General features: G+C 41.0%; 1 protein-coding gene across 2 annotated transcripts in view; it reads left to right on the top strand.

The window, feature by feature from the left end:
• The window catches only part of DPP6 (dipeptidyl-peptidase 6), a 1,346,563-nt gene that overhangs the window by 803,665 nt on the left and 536,779 nt on the right, over positions 1 to 6,119 (top strand). The window lies entirely within an intron of this gene.

Raw genomic sequence — 6,119 nt, 5'->3', positions numbered from 1 at the left:
TTATTCACTACAGAATCATAAGAATCTTATTTCTTTTCACCAGACCCATCTAGACAAGATGAAAAGTATTCACTGGGGACTCTACCGTCCCCCACACACTCTTAAACTAACCACCCTCTTGAAAACTTGTAAGCCAGTCCCTTTGTGCCTTTATTGCCCCCTCATTTTGGGTAACGAATGTCTAAGTTGCCCGTCCCTATCGATCCTATATACAGAGGGGATAGGATTCAAAACACTCTAATAATATGCAGATATTATCGTTCTTTGGCCCTGCAGAAAGTCGACAAGCAAAATGCTTTGAGCATTAAAAAAAAAAACCAAACTGTTGTGATGACCTTTGCTCTTGGCCAGTATACTTTTGTTTTCATTGGATCACTTCTGCCACTCAGTAGCCATTGTTTTGATTGTGTATTGTCTTCAGCATACCACTGGTAAAGTCATGTTTCATCTCCTGTTAAAATTCTTCTAAGAAATTCTTCAGCATGTTGATCCTGCTGGTTTAGTGTTTCCATTGAAAGTTCTGCTTTTGTCTGCAGCGGATCTTGGTGCAACAATTTTGGCACCCAGCTAGTGGAAAGTTGCCTCAACTTTTATTTTTCAGTCAGAATTGTGAAAGTTGAACCAATCAAGATGTTGATGGTGTTAGCTATTATTTCTGCCATTAATCATCAGTCCTCTTCAATTATTAGATCATGAACAATGTTAAATTTTTTCTCTCAAATGATGTAAATGGTCTATTGTTATGGGCTTCCTTGTCTACATCATCTTGTCTCTTCTTAAAATGAGTTATCCATTTAAGTTGTTGACTTCTTTAAGGCATTGTCCCCATAAACTTTTCATAAATCATCAGTGGTTTCACACCTCACACACATTCCACCATAAATTTGATGTTTGTTCTTCAATTTTAACAGAATTCATGATCTTTTGTTAGGGGCTTTTATTATACTGATGTCTTAAATTTGATTTTATAGCAACTAGTACAACTTTATTTTGGTGCAAAAATAGGGAAACAAATGCATAGTTTTTTCATAATGCACATTTTCCATGGAACTTTTTGAAGACCCCTTGTATATGAGGTAAGATTCTAATTCAAGCAAGCTAACGTCCGCCTCCAGTTCTTCTATAGGTGTCTGGCTCCCATGGTACCTCATTCCCTCCTGTAGAATGCAGATATACTCATTTGTGTAGATCTGATGCTTCACATTCTGGATCCAAAGAGATTCTCAGTCAGAGGCCTCAACAAGGAGGGAAAAGGCTGTAGGCAGCTTTCCCTATTAGACAACAAATGTGTATGTGGTACATTGTGGCTTGCAAACATTAACACATCACCTCCTGAAGCTGTTATGACTGGTGGGGTTGGAGAAGGGTAGGGTAGAAGAAGAATAGCAGGAAAGAGATTGGTTTAAAACAGGTTACCAATAGGAATACAGTGAAAATATCAAACTGTTTAAATCACTTCAGCTCCTGCTCAGTGTACCTGCATCTATGCAACATTCATCAATAAGCCCTTGAGGAAGAGCCTTAGAGCAGAGAGAATGGTAAATGCAGAAGTCTCAGTGCTGGAAGAACTGTGCTTGTTGGAGGAATAGCTAGGAGGGCAATTTTGGCCATAGTGTGGAACATTCCAGACAGAACTGACAGTAGTATTAGAGCACTTCATCTTTACGGAGCACACAGCCTAACACACATTCACACCCTCACACATCACACCCCCATGTACACCACACATCCCACCCATAAACCTCACATAACACACACATACATACCTCACATCACACACACACACACCATACACAACACCCCCACATAATTCACATACCACAGTCTACACACCCCACACATTTACCCAACACACATCACATACCACACCCCATACACCATACACAAACTTCACACCCCCAGCAAACCACTCCCCACTCATATCACACACAAACCACAGTCCCTGTACACATACATCTCACATTACACAGAGCCTTCACACACATACAAACACACACACAGATACATGACTGCCTCCACACAGCTCATCTCTATCCTGCCAGCCACTAACGTAGCCAGCCTGCCCTAAATGCAGTGTCAAGAAATGTGCACAAGAAGCAGGGAATTATTCATGCACCGGGGACCAGGGCAGGGAGGCTTAAGTAGTATTCTCATAGATGCCCTCCACTGGCAGGCTGATGGAAAGGAAGCAAAGGAAGCAACCGTCTCTCTCATCCTTGCAAACAGTATTTAGACTTGGGTCTGAAGCAGTGGCTGTGAGAATCATGAGACTGGAAATGAGCAGTGATGTGATGCAATTAGCTTCCCAGTCCCCACAGTTAATTATGTAACAGTATTGGCAGCAGGGCACCGTGCATGGTGTGGGCACTTGACAGGTGTTATAGATAGACAGATCAATCGTTATCCGATGCCAATCCCTGTGTTTACATCAGGCATCAGGGTAACACTACCTCCCTCCGTTAGCATCAGTGATTAATAGCCTGGCCCAACTAAACCCTGATTTACTTAGCAGGGGGAAAAAGCACAGCGCTAATCTTGACTGAGTAATGATGCATTTTACATTGTTGATAATTCTTGGTGCATGGGAGCTACATTACTCAGATCATGGAGTATATTTTCCTTCCCCTGAATTTTTTAAAAAATCAAATGTGTGAGATTTCCTCTTGAAAATTATGGTGTGCTTAATCGCTATGAAGTTCAAATCATGATTCAGTAACTCTTAGACTTTGGACCAGAAAGTCTCAGTTTTAGCAAACTGTTCATTCAAAATAGTAGGGCATTCAGAGTTTTTAAAACAGTCACACATCTTTTCCTGGGTCCTGGTTGCCACCACTGTGCATCTGAATGGCAAAACACATGCACAGTGTGCCCAGAATGGCCTATGTCTCTGAATGCCAGTCTGCTTATTGGGTTTAACTGCTCAGACTGGGTCTAAGGGATAGACCCACAAGTACCTGAGCACCTGCAATGGGTGCAGCTCTGCATTTAGCCCTGGGTTGCTCAGACCAGAGAATATAAACCCCCTCCTGCTTATTCTGGACCACTGTCACCCCACATTTGAGCCAGCAGTGAATTATACACATATTGGAATTCTATAATGTCATCATAAAACTACTGAATTATACCTTCTTTGCATGATATGAGTGATCTTCATATAGTTTACATATAAGGAGCTCTGGTAGTACAGTGGTTACGAGACAGGCTGCTAACCTCAAGGTCAGTAGTTGAAAACTACCAGCTGTTCTGTGGGAGAAAGATGATGCTTTCTGCTCCTTAGAGATTCACGGCTTCGGAAACTCTGTGCAGTGTTGCTGTAAGTTGGAACCAACTCTGCTGCAAACCACCACCAACATCACCACCATAGGGTTTTGGCAGAACACTGAGGCAGCCTCAACAAGAGAATGTGCTATTCATTCAGATACCTAGAGGGAAGTTTCAGAACTGATGGCTTCAAAAGCCATGTTTGATTAGCTAAAGTGCTCCTCTACCAGGCATGATATCCCGATGGGTCACCTAATCTAGGTGATGCTCATCTAAACATGAAGGGGCTCCAAAATCATGGAAAACTTCCATGGTCTTTATTTTTTTTTTTTTTTTTTTATTTTGAATTGAGTGAAAGTTTACAGAACAGATCATCAGTTTTACATTTAACAAATAATACACCTTGTTTCATTACAATGGTTATAATGTACCATTAGTTAACAGTATTTCTCTCTACTCATTTTAGCTCTCTCTCTCTCTTTTTTTTAAACAGTCAGGCATATATAATAATTTAAAACAACCAAAGGGCATATTCTGCAAGCCTGCCTTCTGGCCACCAGCACACAGTCTTTCTCTTTCCATGAGTCTTGAGTCCTCAGCTGCTCCCTCTCTCCATGTCCCCATCTCTGTCTCCATTTCTGGTGTTGCTACTTCTCTGGATAGGGTCCTGCATCCTGTTTGTGCTCTTCTCCCTTGATGGTTCTAGGGTCTTCTGTTTCTGGACTATAAAACTAACTACTCCCCCATTTTTGTTACAAAGTTTCTACCTTTACAATTGTGACAGTCACAATTAGTCATGATGATAATTTCTCACTATTGAATCATACGAATCTTACCCTATCTCTTTTCACTAGACCCATTTGGACAAGATGAAAACTATTCAGTCGGGAAAAATTCCATTGTTTTTTATTTACATTTTCCCAGAAACTTTTTGAAGCCTCCTTGTATATGGAGAAATCCTGTATCCATAAGGAAACCGGTTTTTTATTACATACCCTATGGCCAGAGCTCATGACTGGTAAAGTAGAGGGTCAGTGAAAAAGAAGAAGACTCTTAATGAGATGGATTGAAAAAATGGCTTCAGCAATGGACTCAAATATAACAATTGTGGGCTCAAATATAATCATTGTGGGCTGGCGCAGGACTGGACAGTGTTGTACATGGGACCACTATTCAGTGCAATGGATTGAAGGCATCTAACAACACAACAGGACTCTGCAAGAAGCCCATGGAGTAAGGCAAAGCTCTGTGATTGCATCTGTGTCACTGTTTGTGAATGTATGTTCCTAGCTAAACTCTAAGCTCCCTGTTGTTGGTGGTGGTGGTCAGTGCCATTGAGTCATTTCCAACTCATATCGATCCTGTATAGGGTTTCTGAGGAGCAGCTGGTGAGCTTGAACCGCTGACCTTATGGTTCAAACCAAACTTGCAGTCTAGTGCATTAACCCACAGTGTCACACTAAAATTTCTGAAGCTCCTGGGGGATAGGGAATGTGTATTCTTCATTAGTATGCCCCCAATTTCTGGTCCCAGAGTGTTCTAAATAAATGTTCATTGGATGAAGGAATGAAAGGAGGCTAGTATTTTTCTCCCATGAAGGAACAATTGTCATTCTCATTTCAGGTTATCTATAGTCAGATACTAATTGCAACACTGAAATCCTATAGTATTTGCTGTGTCTCTGATTCATTGGCATTTAATCATACACATTCTTTTATTATTATTGAACTCACTAATTTATCTACGTTATTTCTAACTTCCACCATCCATCTGCCAATTTGTCTTACTGTGGTGGCTGCAAGTTGTGCCACCAGTGTTTTGGATACCAGCAGGTTTCAGTGGAACTTCCAGACTAAGACAGACTAGGAAGAAAGACCTGATGATCTATTTATGAAAATCAGCAAATGAAAACCTTATCAATCACAAGAGAATATTATCTAGTGTTGTGTTGGAAGATAAACCCCCTAGGTTAGAAGGCATTTAGAATACACAATGGACTCAAACATACCAGTAATTGAGAAGATGGTACAGAACTGAAGTACCTGGAGTCTCCAGGAATCGGAGCTCACTCAATGACAACTGAAAGCAGCACCCCCAACTTCAGGCATCCTACAGGAATACAATATAGTGTCTTTGTCATCCCTTCCAACCTTGATGTGTTTGTTGTTAGATGTCATCGAATTGGTACCAACTCATACTGACCCTATACAAAACAAAACAAAACACTGCCTGGTCCTATGCCATCCTCACAATGCTTTTCTTATGCCTGAGTCCACTGCTGCAGCCACTGTGTCAATTCTTCTCATTGGAGTGTGGAGGAGCTTCCTCTCTTTCTCTGACCCTCCACTTTACCAAACATAATATCCTTCTCCAGGAATTAGTCCCTCCTGATAATATGTGCAAAGTATGAGAGATGAAGCCTGGCCATCCTAGCTTCCCAGGAGCACTCTGGCTGTACTTCTTCCAACACAGATCTGTTTGTTCTTTGGGCAGTCCATAGTATTTTCAGTATTCTCCTCCAACACCATAACTCAAATGCATCAATTCTTCTTCGGTCTTCCTTATTCACTGTCCAACTTTCATATGCATAGGAAGTTATTGAAAACATCATGGTTTTGGTCAGGTGCACCCTAGTCTTCAAACTGACATCTTTGCTCTTGAACACTTTAAAGAGATCTGTGCAACAGGTTTGAAGTTTGGCTATCCTGGCATACAAGGAGCACTCTGGCTGTACTTCTTCCAACACGGATCTGTTTGTTCTTTTGGCAACCTGTGACACTTTCAATATTTTCCTCCAAATCCATAACTCAAATGCATCAATTCTTCTACTCTCTGATAAAATAAATTTTAAGGCAAAA

The sequence above is a fragment of the Chrysochloris asiatica genome, unplaced genomic scaffold (genome assembly GCF_000296735.1).
Source record: "Chrysochloris asiatica unplaced genomic scaffold, ChrAsi1.0 scaffold00166, whole genome shotgun sequence".
In the NCBI taxonomy this organism is placed as follows: Eukaryota; Metazoa; Chordata; class Mammalia; order Afrosoricida; family Chrysochloridae; genus Chrysochloris; species Chrysochloris asiatica.
This window is presented reverse-complemented; position numbering and strand designations above follow the sequence as displayed.